Genomic DNA, 16507 nt, shown 5'->3' on the forward strand with positions numbered 1-16507 from the left:
AGCACTGGTTTATTGCTCATGTTCAAGTCCACGTGGTCCCATCTGTTGCAAAGATGAGGAGGACATGGGGTTCTGCCTCAGCCGGTCAGGGAACTGCTTCCTTAACAACTGAGGCCAGCGTCCTCCGGGTGCAAAGGAGGAATAAAAAGGGGAGAGAGCGTGCAAACGAGGGGATTCAGAGTTCCACTCGTGTCTGACTCAGGGACGATGACGAGCAGTTGTTCACTGCGGTCCCAAGCTCTCTCTGCAGGCATGGAGATGGTATGACGACCTTGCTTCTATGAGAAGCCGCTAGGGTGTCCTTAGACACAGAAGACTGTTAAATGTCAGTGGCATTACTCACACGTCTTTTCTAGCTGGCTCAGGGTGTTCCTCACCCTCACACACAGACTGGCACGTTTCCCATGGCCGTGGTCAAAAATAGAAGGCACTTCTCCATTCACTCCGCAGGCTATTGAGTGGGGTGGCCCAAGCTTTTGCCATTTTCTTCACTCGCATCCTGAAGTCAATACAAGCGAGGTGCCTAGGTAACAAGTCAGACTGATTAATATGATGTCACTTTGTTTCTAGTGGTTCCTAACCATTGCCTGGTAAATAACTGTTCTAGGTATGCACATGGAGAAGTGTTTTGTTGCCTCTTGAAACTTTTTTGGGGGGGAGGGGGAGAGGTGGGCTTATTTCTAAGACTAGGATAAGCTAGTTTGTACATAGTCAGTGCCCAGTGTCAAAGCTTATGGACAGACCTTCCCCACTCCATGTGCCACCCACACAAATAAAGTAGCAAGTGGCAAGTGGCCCTCAGAAGCTACAGTTCCCTTTGAGTTGAAGATGTGATGAATCTACGAACACGACTGAAACTGGAGGAACTGAGTACAGTTACTTGAAGGCACTCACGATGCCCTTTCATGGCCCAGCTAGAGAATTGTTCAAATTTTTATTTGACTTTAGAAAATGTATAACATTCCCCAAGTTTCAACGATAGGACATCTACCAGTACTCTTGAGTCCCTGAAGTTAGCTTCTTTAAACTATGCATGGAATTTGGCCACAAACCAGGATGAATTCCTAAAACTGCTGGCCAGTTCTTAGCAGATCTGCATCGAGTCAGAGTGTCCTTCCTATCCCAAATGGGAGAAAGAGGATGGAACCTTCCCAGGTGACTTTCAGAATAACAGTTTCAAAAACAGCTGCTTGGGGTGACTGGTTCTTAGAAGGTCAAGGATTGGCTTCTTCAAAGATATCTTTATCTTCCTGACTGCTCAAGAGAAAAGTTAGAAAAAAGAAATGTTTGCAGATTTTTGAGGAAATAACCAAAGCAAGGTAAAGCCTTTCTCTCACCTTGCATTGGCAAAACTACCTCTTTAGCATTTTTGTTAGACGTTTGAGTCAAAAGCATCTTTCCAATAAATATAACTGTCATATACATCACTATGGAAATACTGTCCCTAGGAGATAATAAGCCATATATGAATGTTGTATACAACTTTAGGGTTGGCATTTAGTCCTGAGTGTTCACCTCTTTCATGTCTATTAACAGTATATTCCTGTTGGCTAAGTGGGGAGGGGTCTGCTTTATAGAGTGCTTCGTTGTTAAGTCAGCACCTGTTCTGTTTCTGGGGTGTTCTTTTTGTGCATTAAAAATTTTCAAAATTAAAAAAATTGTCTTGTTTTGGGTTCTTCCCATTGTTAGAAAGCCTGTTTCTCTTTTGGTATCTCCCTTTATTTAGTCCTGTTTCTCTTTTGGTTTCTCCCTTTATTCAGTCTGTTTTCTGTTTAATTTTAGGATGCTGGGCTCTTGGAAAAGCATAATGCAGCACCCAGTTCACTCCGAGTTCCAGGGCTCGGCGATGGGCTCCTGCTGGAGACGAAAGACATGCTGTCCTACGGCTGCCCTCGGCCTGGTTGCTCTGCTGCTGTAGTGAACCAGGTAGGCCCAGACCAAGCGGCTCTGTTGGAACCAAGCACTCCATTTCTTTCCCCGGCTGTCATCTCCCCTTTTGTCCTGTAGCTAATTCTTACTCTGGTTTCTAATAGGCACTCGGGGCATCTCTATTTGCTGGACTTAATTCAGGCTTTCCTTTCCCTTCTCTATGCACCCTCACCAGCCTCAGCTTCCAAGGATGATGGCAAGCTCAGGGATGTGCCCATCACAGGGACCACAGAGAGCAGCTCCCTGTGAAGAGCAAGTCAGACTGCCTGCTCTTGAGGACTGGGTTCGGCTGCCTCATAACTTGCTAATTTTAAATAGCTTCACGTGGCATTGTTTCCATATTCAGTTTCTAAGGAGCCCTACCTAGCCACATTCCTGCAGACTACCAGTTTCAAGGTGATTTGTGAGCAAGACTTTCCTTAGTACCTGCCAGAGAAGACCAAAGTCAAGAATTCTGCATTGGCCGGCACCGTGGCTCACTAGGCTAATCCTCCTCCTTGTGGCGCTGGCACACTGGGTTCTAGTCCCTGTCGGGGCGCTGGATTCTGTCCTGGTTGCCCCTCTTCCAGGCCAGCTCTCTGCTGTGGCCTGGGAAGGCAGTGGAGGATGGCCCAGGTCATTGGGCCCTGCATCCCATGGGAGACCAGGAGAAGTACCTGGCTCCTGCCATCTGATCAGCGCGGTGCACCGGCCACAGCGTGCCGGCCGCGGCGGCCATTGGAGGTTGAACCAACGGCAAAGGAAGACCTTTCTCTCTGTCTCTCTCTCTCACTGTCCACTCTGCCTGTCAAAAAAAAAAAAAAAAAAAAAGAATTCTGCATTTAACTGGCACTGACCTTCATGCCTTGAGCAGTTCCTTTGCTGTCATTCTCACATGGACACAAAAGAACCTCATACTGTTGGGGAAACACTGAGGATACTTGCTTTACATTTAATCTACTGTATTATTTTCTTTATTCAGGCAAGCTTTGCTATTTAAACAATATAGCTTTGGGGCCGGCATTATGGCATAGCTGGTGAAGCCATCACCTGCAACACTGGCATCCCACATGGGCACTGGTTCGAGTCCCTGCTGCTCCACTTCCAGCTCCCTGCTAATGTGCCAGGGAAAGCAGTTGAAGATGACCCAACTCTTTGGGCTCCTGCACCCACACGGGAGACCCAGAAAAGGCTCTTGGTTCCTGGCTTCAGACTGGCCTAGCTCTGGCCATTACTGCCATTTAGGGAGTGAACCAGCAGATGAATGAATGATCTCTCTCTCTCTTTCTCTCTCTCTCTTTCAAATAAATAAATAAGTCTTTTTAAATATTGCTTTAAAATTGCATAATAAATTCAAGTCTTATAAAACCCCACATAATAATGAATATAGCTAATATTGTCAGAGCCTTTCAATGTGTTAAGCACTTAATGAGCACTATTCCATTTAATTCTCATTACAACTATCTAAAGTTATTGTTATTACTCTTATTCCAATTTTATAGGTGAAAAAACTAAGTAACTGACATACACTGGTCAATGTCAAGCCAGACAGGTTGCAAACCCAGGCATTCTCTCCTCAGAGACCATGCTGCTACCCTCTTCTCTGAAATAGCTCCCAAAATGAAGCCGTCTGGACAGAACAAGAGACTTACATTTTACTATGAAAGTTTCAAGCAGGAGAGCATTTTGGAGTAGTGTGATCAATTCTCATGTGCTATACCTACCACCTAGATTCTTCAGTCCTTAGCCTTTTATCTTACTTCTTACACATTTATTTTTATTGAATCACTTTAAAGTAAATTTCAGAATCATACTTCACCAATATAGTGGCTGGTATGGTGATCCCAAAAAAGTACACCCCATGTCCTGATACCCAGATTCTGTGAATATTACCCCATATCTTTAACAATGCAATATCACCTTATTTATAAAAAGGATCTTTTTTTAAAAAAAGATTTATTTTATTTATTTGAAAGGCAGAGTTATGGGGGGTGGGAGCGAGAGAAATCTTCCATCTGCTGGTTCAATCCCCAGATAGCCACAATAGTTGGGACTAAGCCAGGAACTTCATCCAGTTAGGGGTCCAAGGACTTGGGCCATCCTCTGCTGCTTTCCCAGGCATGTCAGCAGGAAGCTGGATCAGAAGTGGAGCAGCTGGGACTCAAAACGGGAGCCTCACATGGGATGCCAGCATTGCAGGTAGCAGCTACAACACATGCCCCTAAAAGGGATCTTGCAATTAGAATTAACATAAAGATCTTAAGCTTGGAGACCACCCTGGATTATCCCAGTGGGCCCTTGCCCAGTGACAAGTCTTCCTTGTAGGGGAAAGGCAGGAGAAATTTTGACACTTGGGAGAGAAGGCCATGTGAAATGGGAGGCACAGAGCGGTGTTAGAGGCCACAAGCCAAGGAAGGCAGAGAGCTAATGGAAGCTGGAAGAAGCAAGAAATCTCCCCTGGAGCCCTCAGAGGGAGCACACCCCTGCGGAAACCTTCACTGAAGCTGTCTGATTTCTAGAGCTGAGAAAGAATGAATTTTGATTGTTTTAAGTCACTACCTTTGTGCAGGGTTTGTTAGGTTAGCCCTGGGAATTGGTCCACCTTTTAATAATTTCGTGTGCATCACCAACAAAAATAAGGAAGGTATTCTACACAGATAATAAAATGATCACTCCTAGCCAAATTACCACTCATTCCCCGATATCATCTAACATAAAATTTACATTCAAGTTTTTCTGATTGTTTTCCTGAGATCTTTTAGGGCCGATTTATTCAAATAGGTCCAATAAAGGAGCACATGTAGGATTTCATGACTGCTCTTTGTAAGTCTATTTTTACTTAAGAAAAATGTTCTCCTTACTTTCCCCATGTTTCCATGGCACTGACTTATTGAAGCGCCTGGAGAATGACTCACACTCTGCATCTGTCTGATTGCCAGAACCAGTGGCTTCTGCAGGGTAGCTGTTCTCCTGGTCAGAGGTTTTCTCAAAGCCCCTTCGGATCCCACATTGCCTGTCACAGCCGGCCTGAGGGTAAAGCTGACACCACAGCAAGACCTCGGCTGCCGTCTTCATGGGGCTTCTTCCGTGGGCTCCCACCCCTCTCTCCTTACTCAGAAAGATGTTAATGTTCTGCGCCTGCTAGAGAAAAGGTAAAACTAGAGCCACCCTTTCTCACTAAACTAGAATTGATTTTCCGCAGCCCTAGGGCGATTTCATTTCCAGCGATGTTGTGTTAGTCAAGGGAAACAGAACCAACAGGAAAGATGGAGGGAGGGAGGGAAAGTGGGGGAGAGAAGAAGAGGAAGAGGAAGAGGAAGAAGAGGAGGAAGAGAGAGAGAGATGATAGAATGCAGATAGATAGAGGAAGAGAGAGAAAGCACATTTCACTGTTACCAGGAGTTGGCTCACACACAGTGGCAGCCGAGATGCCACAGTTGGGCTGTGTGCATGTTGGAGATCCAGGATGCTGGTGGAGAAATTCTATCTGGATGGGAAGGCCTGAGAACCAGGAAAACCGGAGGTGACCATCTCAGGCCAAGGGCAGGAAAAGACCAATGACAACCCACACAGCAGAGGAGGGAGGGATGAAGTTCCTCTCTTTGCCTTTTGTTCTATTCAAACCCTCAGTGGAGTGCAGTGGATGATGCCTACCCACAGTGGGGAGGGCAGCCTGCTTTACTGAACCCATCAATTCATATGCTAGTTTCTCTTTTTAAAAAGAGACTTATTTATTTGTTTGAAGTACAGAGTGACAGAATGAGAGAAAAGAGAGAGGGAAGAGAGATTTTCCATCTACTGGTTCACTCCCCAAATGTCCACAAGAGCCAGGACTAGGCCAGGCCAAGATCCAGGGACTTCATCCAGGTCTCCCACATGGGTGCCAGGGACCCAAGTACTTGGGTCATCACCTGCTGCCTCCCAGGCACATTGGCAGGAAGCCTGAGCAGAAGCAGAAGAGCCAGGCTTCAAACCAGCACTGCAGAGTGGGATGCAGGCACCCCAAGTGGTAGCAGTGTCCCATCCAGAAGTACCCCCACAGACATACCCGGAAATAATGTTCCACTAAACATCTGGCCACCCTGTGATCCAGTCAAGTTGACACATAACATTAATCATCTAAATGTCAGCTGTGGCACTGACCTCAAGAGGAATGTTGTACTGTATGCAGGGTTCCTCAAGGATAGAAGTCCACCTTTTGAAATCCCACCATTTATGTAAAAATTGTCTGCTTCCTCTGAAAATATCACATCTCTGAGTGTATGGCTAGGAAATATATTATGTAGTTAACACAATGGAATGACTTGATTTTTTTTTTAAATGATGTGTTTATTTATTTGAAAGGCAGAGTTACAGAAAGAAAGAGAAAGAGAGGTCTTCCATTTGCTGGTTCAGCCCCCAAATGGCAGCAATGGCTGGAGCTAGACCAATCTGAAGCCAGGAGCCACAAGCTTCTTCCAGGTCTCCAATGTGGGTACAGGGGTGCAATGACTTGGGCCATCCTCTGCTGCTTTTCCAGGCACATTAGCAGGGAGCTGCACTGGAAGTGGAGCAGCTGGGACTCAAACTGGCACCCATATAGGATGCTGGCACTGCAGGTGATGGCTTTACCAGCTATGCCACAGCGCCAGGCCCTGTGACTTGACTTTTTTCAAATATGCATGGCTTTCCTACTGATTAGATGATCCAGGGAGATTTGAGATTGATAGGTCTTCAACAAAGACAGCCTTCACTTACTTTCTAATTTTGCCAGTACTGGATACCCGGAACAAGAGGACCAGAAAGGGAAAATTGTCAGTATCCAGGAGTCAGGCTTTGTGCTGATCATGGAACTTGGGGGAAGAAAGGCAAAGGTACCCAGCACCTAACACAGGAAAGTTTCCATCAACTTTGGAAAAAGACAGAAAGGAAAATGATGCCCCCATTTAGAAACTCCACTGGAGTCTTTTTTTTTTTTTTTTTTTTTTGACAGGCAGAGTGGATAGTGAGAGAGAGAGAGACAGAGAGAAAGGTCTTCCTTTTGCCGCTGGTTCACCCTGCAGTGGCTGCCGCGGCTGGCGCGCGGCGGCCAGCGCACTGCGCTGATCCAAAGGCAGGAGCCAGGTGCTTCTCCTGGTCTCCCATGGGGTGCAGGGCCCAAGGACTTGGGCCATCCTCCACTGCCTTCCTGGGCCACAGCAGAGAGCTGGCCTGGAAGAGGGGCAACCGGGAAAGAATCCGGCGCCCTGACCGGGACTAGAACCCAGTGTGCCGGCGCCACAAGGTGGAGGATTAGCCTAGTGAGCCGCGGCGCCAGCCTCCACTGGAGTCTTTTAACCATTCAGGCTACTTCTCCTGAATCCACTAATATTTTCCTTCCAGTGATTCAAAGCCAATGAAATGGTTTCTCATCACTGTGTATTTCAAGGCTCTGAAACAAGGCATCCTTTCCTGACTTTTATTTGATTTAAGGTCTGCTTCGGGCATTTGTTGAACTGATTAGCACATTAGTTTTATTATTTTCTTCCATGTGCTTTTATGTTCTGGTCAGTTTATTAGGTGACGCCAGTTTCCTTCTGAGAGTTGAATCCAAAGGCCTTCCCTAGAAGGCTGGCATATTTCCTTTTCTCATAAAGATAAGAAAACATCAGTAGACGCAACAAAGATAGCAGACTGTCTGAGCTCGGGTTATGGAAGACTCCATGTCCAACAGCCTGTGAGGTCAACTTCAACCCTGTCGGGCTTGCTTCTCCAGATACCTGGCTGGCAACTGGGACAAGGAACCTGCTCGTGTTCCCTTACTTACCCTGGGGATCATTTTGCCAGACTGGCCCCATGCAGTATTTCAGTTGAGGATCTCTCTACCCATGCTAAGGGAAGAGGAAGCTACTGAGTTCTGTCTGTTGATACACAGCACTAGGTTTTGCTGCCAGGGAAGGCAGGCCATATTTAGGAATGCATGGGCAATTTGTTTTAAAAGAGAAAAAAATGTGAATTTATTATCATCCTAATTAGAGGTCCTTAAACTCCAAATGAATGTGCTAGCATAGCTTCCAGCGCTTTTCATTTCAATCACATGCATTACTTTACTTCCATTTGCTTTTGTCCGCTCATCACTTTCTGCCTGGGGAAGCACTGAGAGAGAAGGAAAGGGTAATATGACAAAACCCCTGATGCTGGAAACACAAGCTCACACGGCCTGTGAACACTGTGTCCTCACCAGTGGAGAATGCTCAGCTGTTCTTATGTTTGCTCCTACAGCCACCTCCACTTAGGCCACCCTACATGACTTTTTTTTCAAATCACCTTTTACTTTGAGAAAGGATTGAACAAAGGTAATAGAACCAAAAAGAACATTGGCTGCCAGCCTACCAAAACCTGATGGTTCAATGCTCATCAGTTAGTTAGATGATGCAAAGACTAATTATTTTCAAGAATATTTGATATTACTTTATTTACCTATTATTATTTGTTGCTTGTACTCATTATCATTGATTTTTTTTTAAAAAAAGCAACATCTCCAACTTGCCCACATAGCTTTTTTCTAGACACACAATTATCAGTCTGTTTTGTGTTGTTGTAAGAAAGCACCTGAGAGTGGTATTTGAGGAGTATTGAGCAGGATTTATTGGCTTACAGCTCTGGGGGCTGGGAAGTCCAAGTTCTAAGGCAGAAAGACAAAAGGGCATAGGTGAGAGAAAGAAGGGGACCAAACTCATCCTTTTGTAGGAATCCATTCCCGTGGTCACTCACCTGGCTCCTGTGATAGTGGCATGAGCCCTTTCATAAGGGCAGAACTTCTTATGACCTAATTACCTCTTACATGTCCCACCTCTCAACACAAATGTGTTGCAGATGAAGTTTCTAACACAAGAACACTGAAGACACTTCCAAACCAAGCACAAGCTATCGAACTCCATCTTCTACCCCAGATTTTCTTAAGTATATCAAGGCATGATGACATAGATTCTCACTAAAACTGATGGGAACATAACTGAATGCACATTTCATACCAGTCATTCCCAGTGTGTTCCTGCAAGGTGAGTCAGATTTGGAGCAGACTCAGAGGGCGTTCCTGAAAGGTGATGATGCAGGGAATGATTCCAAATTCCTCTCCTCAAGGATGGAAAACCCCCAAGCTGTCATCATTGCAAAATTGGAAAATAGATGCATAAAATGGAACTATAAGCAGGCAAGTAAATCTTTAAACAAGTAAATACAAACATAAATAAAAGACCACTGTAATCCATAAGCTGTACTTTGGAAATTTATATTCATTAAATAAAAATTAAAAAAAAAGAAATATGGCAGAGTGACCCTAGTAGATAATGAATTCTCAAAAACTAGGACTCAAATAAAAAAGCCCAAAAAAAAAAAAAAAAACCAAAAAAACCAGGAGATGATGGTGAAAACACATTGGTACTGGGGCATGCAACCAAGGGCACCTTACAAAACATCTGTACAAATATGTCCATGTTACGAGGTTCAGAGAGCTTAAAGGATTTGCTCAAAGACTTAAAGGCTATTAGTAGCTACTCAATTCTGTCTTTGTAGCCATGTGTAATAATTAAAGGGATGGATATGGCTGTATTTCAATAAAGTTTTATTTACAAAAACAGCCAGCAGGCTACAGTTTGGTCCACAGGCTGTAGTTTGCTAACCATTGGTAGAGGTCAGGCTCATGAGAAGGAGCCATCAAAATTCTATTTTTTTCTTTTTCTTTTTTTTTTTATTTGACAGGTAGAGTTACAGACAGTGAGAGAGAGAGACAGAGAGAAAGCTCTTCCTTCCTTTGGTTCACTCCCAATGGCCACTACGGCCAGCACTGTGCCGATCCGAAGCCAGGAGCCAGGTGCCTCTTCCTGGTCTCCCATGCAGGTGCAGGGGCCCAAGTACTTGGCCATCCTCCACTGCCTTCTCGGGCTACAGCAGAGAGCTGGACTGGAAGAGGAGTAACTAGGATAGAATCCGGCAAGCATATGGGATGCCACAGGCGGAGGATTAACTAAATGAGCCATGGCACTGGCCCCCGTTTTTTTAAAAATTTTTATTCATTTACTTGAGAGTTAAAGTTACAGACAGTGAGAAGGAAAGACAGAGAGAAAGGTCTTCCTTCCGTTACTTCACTCCCCAAATGGCCGCAACGGTAGGAGCTGTGCTGGAGCTGTGCCAATCCAAAGCCAGGAGCCAGGTGCTTCTTCCTGGTCTGCTATGCGGTACAGGGGCCCAAGCACTTGGGCCATCTTTTACTGCTTTCCCAGGCCACAGCAGAGAGCTGGATTGGAAGAGGAGCAGCCAGGACTAGAACCAGAGCCCATATGGGATGCCGGCGCCGCAGGCGGAGGATTAACCTACTGCGCCACAGCGCCGGCTCCCACCAAAATGCTAAGCATATACTTTAAATTCTCTTCCTCTCCAATCGTGTGTGTGTGTGTGTGTGTGTGTGTGTGTGACATATATTTGCATAAAAGGCAAGATGATACTTCTGTGGACAAGAAATGGAACAGAAACCTCCAGCTGGACGTTGGGCTGAAAGATGCAGAGGGAGACAGACGCAGAAAACTGTATGTATGAGATTGTAAAAACTCAGCTCCACACCACAGTGCAAGACCTGAACTGAACTCACTGGCTGAAACAGGGCCGGGAGGACTCCTCTGCTCCAGATAGAAAGCTGCTAGACTGTCTGTGGCTGTGGCTTACATAAAGGATGAGCTATGGCGAGAAGCAGCAGAAAAGTCATTCAGTACAATGGGGTCTAGACAGGCCTTTCTGTGGGCTGAGTGAATGGATCTTCAGAGACACAGCTCGTTCTTAAATGGGAGCTTTTACCATTCCTTTAAGACTGGTTCTGCTGCTGGACTGAAGCACTTTATCAGCAAGCTGCTTAGAGCAGAGTGAAACAAAGGCCAAGAACATGAATCAGAGAAAACACTCTCTACCCAAGGTGCATGACAAACCAGAACTTCAGAGCACATTATGAAGTTGGACATTAAGAAACCAGGGGGTGCAGCAGGTACAGCCACCGCCTACCATGCAGGTATACATAGGGGCACCAGTTCGTGTCCTAGCTGTTCCACTTCCCATCCCGCTCCCTGCTAATGGCCTGTGAAAGCAGTGGAAGGTGACCCAAATGGTTGGGCCCCTGCCACCCATGAAGGAGACCTACATGAAGCTCTTGGCTCCTGGCTTTGGCCTGGCCCAGTACTGGCTGTTGCCAATGGGGAGTGATCCAGTGGCTATAAGATTTTCTCTCTCTCTCTTTCTCTCTCTGTCTCTCCCTCTCTTTCTGTAACTCTAACTTTGAGATAAATAAATAAATCTTTAAATCTTTTTTTAAAAAAAGAATAAAACCAGGAGTGCTAGTGCTGTGGCACAGTAGGTTAAGCTGCCACCTCCAACGCTGGCTTCCTAGATGTGTGCCACTTTGAATTCTGGCTGATCCACTTCCGATCCAGCTCCCTGATAATGTCTCTGGGAAAGTATTGGAAGATGGCTGAGTGCTGGGACTCTTACCACTTACACAGAGTCCTGGTTGGAGTTCTGGGCTCTTGGCTTCAGCTGGCCTGGTTTTGGCCAATCTGGCCATTTGGGGAGTGAACCAGTGGAGGATTTCACTTTCTCTCTCCCTCTCTCTCTCCCTCTCTCTCTTGTTCTCACTCCCACTCACTCTTTGTAATGCTGGCTTTCAAAAAAATAAATGAATCTTTAAAAAAAAAAAAAAACGCAGCCAGAGATGGGCATTTGGCAGAGCAGTTGCGATGCTGTTTGGATCGCCCACAGCCCATGTTGCAGTGCCTGGGTTTGCGTCCCCTCTGTGCTTCTGATCCAGCTCCCTGCTAATGTGCACCCTGGAAGGCAGCAGTGGGGCTCAAGTATCTGGGTCCCTGCCACCCTCAGGTGAGACCTGGATTGAGTTTCCAGTTCTAGGCTTCAGCCTGGCCCAGCTCTAGCTGTTGTGAGCATTTGGGGAATGATCCAGCAGGTGGGACACGTGTCTCTGTCTCTGCCTTTCTGTTGCTCTTCCTTGCAGATAAATACATTTTTAAAAAATACGTTAAACAAGGAGACAGAGTAGAAAGAAGGAAACAATCAAGGTAACAACAGAAGTTAAGATGGATATTAAGTCAACTACAAAAATAATAGAATTAATTAGCATAACTAAGCATTTGCTGACAAAGAAAAAAGATAATTGAAGAATACAGAGCAGACAAAAATTAATAATTTAAGGAATGAAAAATGTGGATATAATTAATAAACATCAAAGAAAACAGTACAGAAAACTAAAAAGCTTGAGTCCAAAAAATTGGGCAGCAAATGGAATGGATATTTGTCTAGAAAAATAAATTATAAAATTAGTCTAAAAAAGAAACAGATACCAAGTAATCACTGACTGTATACAAGGGGTTTTCAAAAAGTTCATGGAAAATTAATGTTGTGAAAAAATTATGCATGCATTTAAAAAATTTTTACACTAAAATAAATATCTAAATATCTTTTAATTTCAGTTTCCCACAGATTTTTTGAAGTAACCTCATAATCAGGGAAGACATCTCAAAATACAAGCATGTGCTACATAATGCCTTTTCAGCCAAAACAGACCACTTATCAGATGGTGGTCTTATAAGATTATAACAGAGCTGAAAATTCCTGTCACCTCGTGCTGTAGCTGCCATTGTAACATCATAGCAAGACATGTTACGTGCTTGCCGAGCGACGATGCCGGTAGAGACAAACATGCTGCATTGCCAGTCATAAAAGCACAATAGCATATACAATTATGTACAGCATTTAATATCTGGTAGTGAAAACAAGCAACTATGTGACTGATTTATGTATTGACTATATTATTGTTCGTCATTATTTTACAGTGAACACCTTCTACTTAACACATAAGAAGTTGATTGTAGTACAGAATGCTATGTTATACCAGCAGCAACTCCAAATATCTTTTGTTTACCATGTCTCTCTCTTGCTTTTAAATATTTACTTATTTGAAAGTCAGAGTTACACAGAGAGAGAAGGAGAGGCAGACAGAGAGAGGTCTTCCGTCTGCTGGTTCACTCCCCAAATGGCTGCAATGGCCAGAGCTGGGCCAATCCAAAGCCAGGAGCCAGGAGCTTCTTCCAGGTCTCCCACACAGGTGTAGAGGCCCAAGCACTTGGGTCATCCTCCACTGCTTTCCCAGGCCATAGCAGAGAGCCAGATCGGAAGCGGAGCAGCTGGGTCTCGAACCGGCACCTATAAGGGATGCTGGCATTGCAGGTGTCGGCTCCACCCACTACATCAGAGCACCGGCCCCTACCATGTCTCTTGATTGCATTATTTCCCCTTGTGCTTGACTTAATCTCTAATTTTGTTCAGCATGCCTCCTAAACATACAAAATCCACTACTGCTGTCACTTGTAAGAGACGGTGTCAAGTGATTGAGCTGGAAACAAAATTAAAAGCTGTTAAGGATTACGAAGGCAGAAAATCAGTGATGGTTACTGCTTGCCAGTTAGACACGGCCCATTCCACTGAAGCTATGATCTTGCAGAATAAGAACAGTGATAGAAGGTGTTATTTATCAAAGGCACCAAGACGAATGAAAATTCAAGAAGTGCTTATGTCACTTCTAATGACCTGGACTGAAGACAAAGAATACAAACACATCCCTCTTGGAAGCCTGGTGATCGTCAGCAAAGCAGAAAGTCTGCTGCGCTGAGAGCAATGGCTGGACCTGTCGATGATGTGGAGCTTACTGCTGGCTCTGGAGGTTTAAATGATTGAGGAATCACTCATTACCCAGTGTGAAAGTGAGTGGCGACTCGATGAGTGCTGATGTCAAGATATTAAGATCAAGGGCTCGGAAATGAACTCCAAGGCCAACATCTTACCACGAAAGCTGTGTGGGGGCAGGCACTGTGGACAGCTGGTTAATCCTCCGCCTGCAGCACTGGCCTCCCATGTGGGCACTGGTTCTGGTCCCAGCTGCTCTTCTTCCAATCCAGGTCTCTGCTGTGGCCTGGGAAAGCAGTGGAGGATGACCCAAGTGCTTGGGCCTCTGCACCCCGGTGGCAGACCTGGAAGAGGCTCCTGGCTCCTGGCTTTGGATTGGCCCAGCTCTGGCCATTGCAGCTATTTGGGGAGTGAACCAGTGGAGGAAAGACCTCTCTCTCACTGTCTGTAACTCTACCTCTCAAATAAATAAATAAAATATTTAAAAAGCAAGCAAGTTGTGTGGGAAGCCTAGTGACAAGGTCAGGAACAGGCCATAGTGACTCAAGGAACCACGAGTAGCCCCTTGACCAGCTGCTGGCAATCCAGGGAGCCTGACTGTGTGGAGACGGCACAAGCAAAATACAGGAATGGGGGCTGCCGGCTTGCTGTTAGTGCCTGGATGTTTGTCTACAATGTGCGAGCACACTCTAAAGTACTTGAGGGCAAGAGCTATAATTTTTTCCTGTATGTGTTTCATAGATACCCCAGAAACATTTGCTAAATGAATTCTTACTCTGAAAAACATTTGCTAAATGAATTTTTACTCTAAACGTTCTCTTTTGAAAAAGAGTAAACATTTTACTTCCTTCTTGCTGCTTCATGACTTTATCAAAATGAAACATAAAACATGGAAAAGTGGTTCCCTTCCAATTTGTAATAGATATTGTGAATGTGGGGGAAAATACTTTGTCATTGAGGGGCTAACTCAGATCATGAAACCAAGGGACAGCCAAAACTGCCTATCATTCTAGCAGCACAACATATCAACATGTACTTGTTGGTTTCTTTTTGGCTGTGTTTCCCCACTAACATGTAAATTCCACGAGAGCCAAGATTTTGTTATGTTTGATCCCCCGAGTGTCCTGAGCATCGGTAATGTTTTCTGGTCTGTTCTAGGCACAGAATAAGTACTTGCTGATAGAGGGAGGCAGGAGAAGAAGAAAGGAGGGACTGAGGGGAGAAGACGTTTATGTATAGAAATGAATAAAGCGCAGAAATTAGCACTAGAGCAACCTCACTTAGCATTGTATAAGTGATCCGGAAAAAGGCCTGCCCGAATAAAATTGACACAGAGCTCTTCTGTAGAGTCTCATACCCAGGCAATAAGAATAAACTACAAAAAGAAATAACTTGGCCATATGAGTGGGCAGAAAAATGGCAAATAAGCTCCATGCAGACTGATGTAAGATGATAACACATTATGGGAAAATGGTACAAATGTGCCTATAAGATAATGGTTCCTAGCTATCAGGCCTGAACCAGGAGAGACTCCAAAGGAGTTGTTCGATTCAACCTACTCCATGCCCAGGGGTTGCTCTTCAGCTTCAATGCAGAGAAAGAAATAAGCCCTGCATTATTTTAATTATGCATCTATGAACCTGGATGAAAAAGTACCTGTGAAAAATAATCAATCTGTTTCTAATGGTTGTGTCACAATTTTCTCCTCTCTCTCTCTTCCTCTGTTGTCCATCTCTGCCTGTTGCTGATGGATGTGGGCCTCTCTCTCTTCACCAAAGGGGCAGGCACGCCTGAGTCCAGGTGACCCATGCCGTATGCCCTTTCTGTACAAGAAGCTGCCACACCTCTGGCTATGGTGGGATCACACTTCTCTGAATAACATGGACCCTGTACCCTTCTGGCTACAGCTAACTCAAATCTGAGCAGTATTTACTGTCCATAGGTTCTTGCCCTATACCCTATATAAATCTAATTTGCATGGTTTGAGTAGGTTTCTATTTATTGCAATCAAAAAAAATCCCCAGGTATCAATAGGAAATCTATTTCAAAAGAAAAAAAAATCCCCCTACTCATCCTGCATAAAAATCGATGCAAATCAATTCAACTGGTAAGAAGGCTTGGAAGCAGATTCTGGAAAGGACCGAATAGTTTCCCCGAGCTGGAAGCAGTCCCAGTCCCAATGTACCTTGGCCTGGACTTGGAGAGCCTTTGTGTAGCATTCAACCCAGATGTAGTGAGGTCGGAGGGGAACTCCTGGCCAGCTCCCCAGATGTTGCTATCTAACCCTCCCAGTGGAAAAACAGACCTACTTTTGTGAAACAGACATGATCTGCAAATCTGTGCTTCCATATGATTTCACTGTGGTTTTCATTGTTGGCTTTCCTAGTAAATGTTTATTTTGGAGGAAAAAAAGCAAGACACTGTATTCATTTGAATTTCGTTCTGGCCTCTGCACCTCACGAATGGCAATACAGAACTGAGGATTGAAGCAGAATGAGGATGACTAGAGGAACTGATGATCTTTGCACTAGGTTAATCTCATTTTAAATTAGGTCACTAACCTGCAAAGGCAAAGGTTGAGAGCATTATTAAAACCAACCAATTCATGTATGATATAATTTATTTGTTAGGTTATTTGATTATCATAATAATCCCATAAGAGAAGTTCTATTAGTATCCCCGCTTCTCATATAGAGGGCATTAAGTAAGTTGTCCAAGATCACACAGTGACAAAGCTGGGCTCTGATTCTAGCGAGCCTGGCTCCAGAGTTTGGGATCTTAACTGCTGTAGTAGATGGCTTTTGATGGACAAGGGTACCTGAGAAAGTTGGTGAGAAAATGAAGTTAAAAGACCATGCACATTTTTCACAAACTTTTTGAAGTATCCTCACATACTGAATTA

At 44.6% G+C, this 16507-nt stretch overlaps 1 long non-coding RNA gene across 1 annotated transcript in view; it reads left to right on the plus strand.

The window, feature by feature from the left end:
* Window positions 1-1787: 1787 nt before the first annotated feature.
* The window catches only part of LOC127492625 (uncharacterized), a 29179-nt gene continuing 14459 nt past the window's right edge, over window positions 1788-16507 (plus strand). Inside the window, exon 1 of the long non-coding RNA XR_007922242.2 lies at window positions 1788-1926. This is a non-coding gene — a long non-coding RNA (uncharacterized lncRNA). The remainder of the gene's footprint in view (window positions 1927-16507) is intronic.

The sequence above is a fragment of the Oryctolagus cuniculus genome, chromosome 16 (assembly GCF_964237555.1).
Source record: "Oryctolagus cuniculus chromosome 16, mOryCun1.1, whole genome shotgun sequence".
NCBI classification, from domain to species: domain Eukaryota; kingdom Metazoa; phylum Chordata; class Mammalia; order Lagomorpha; family Leporidae; genus Oryctolagus; species Oryctolagus cuniculus.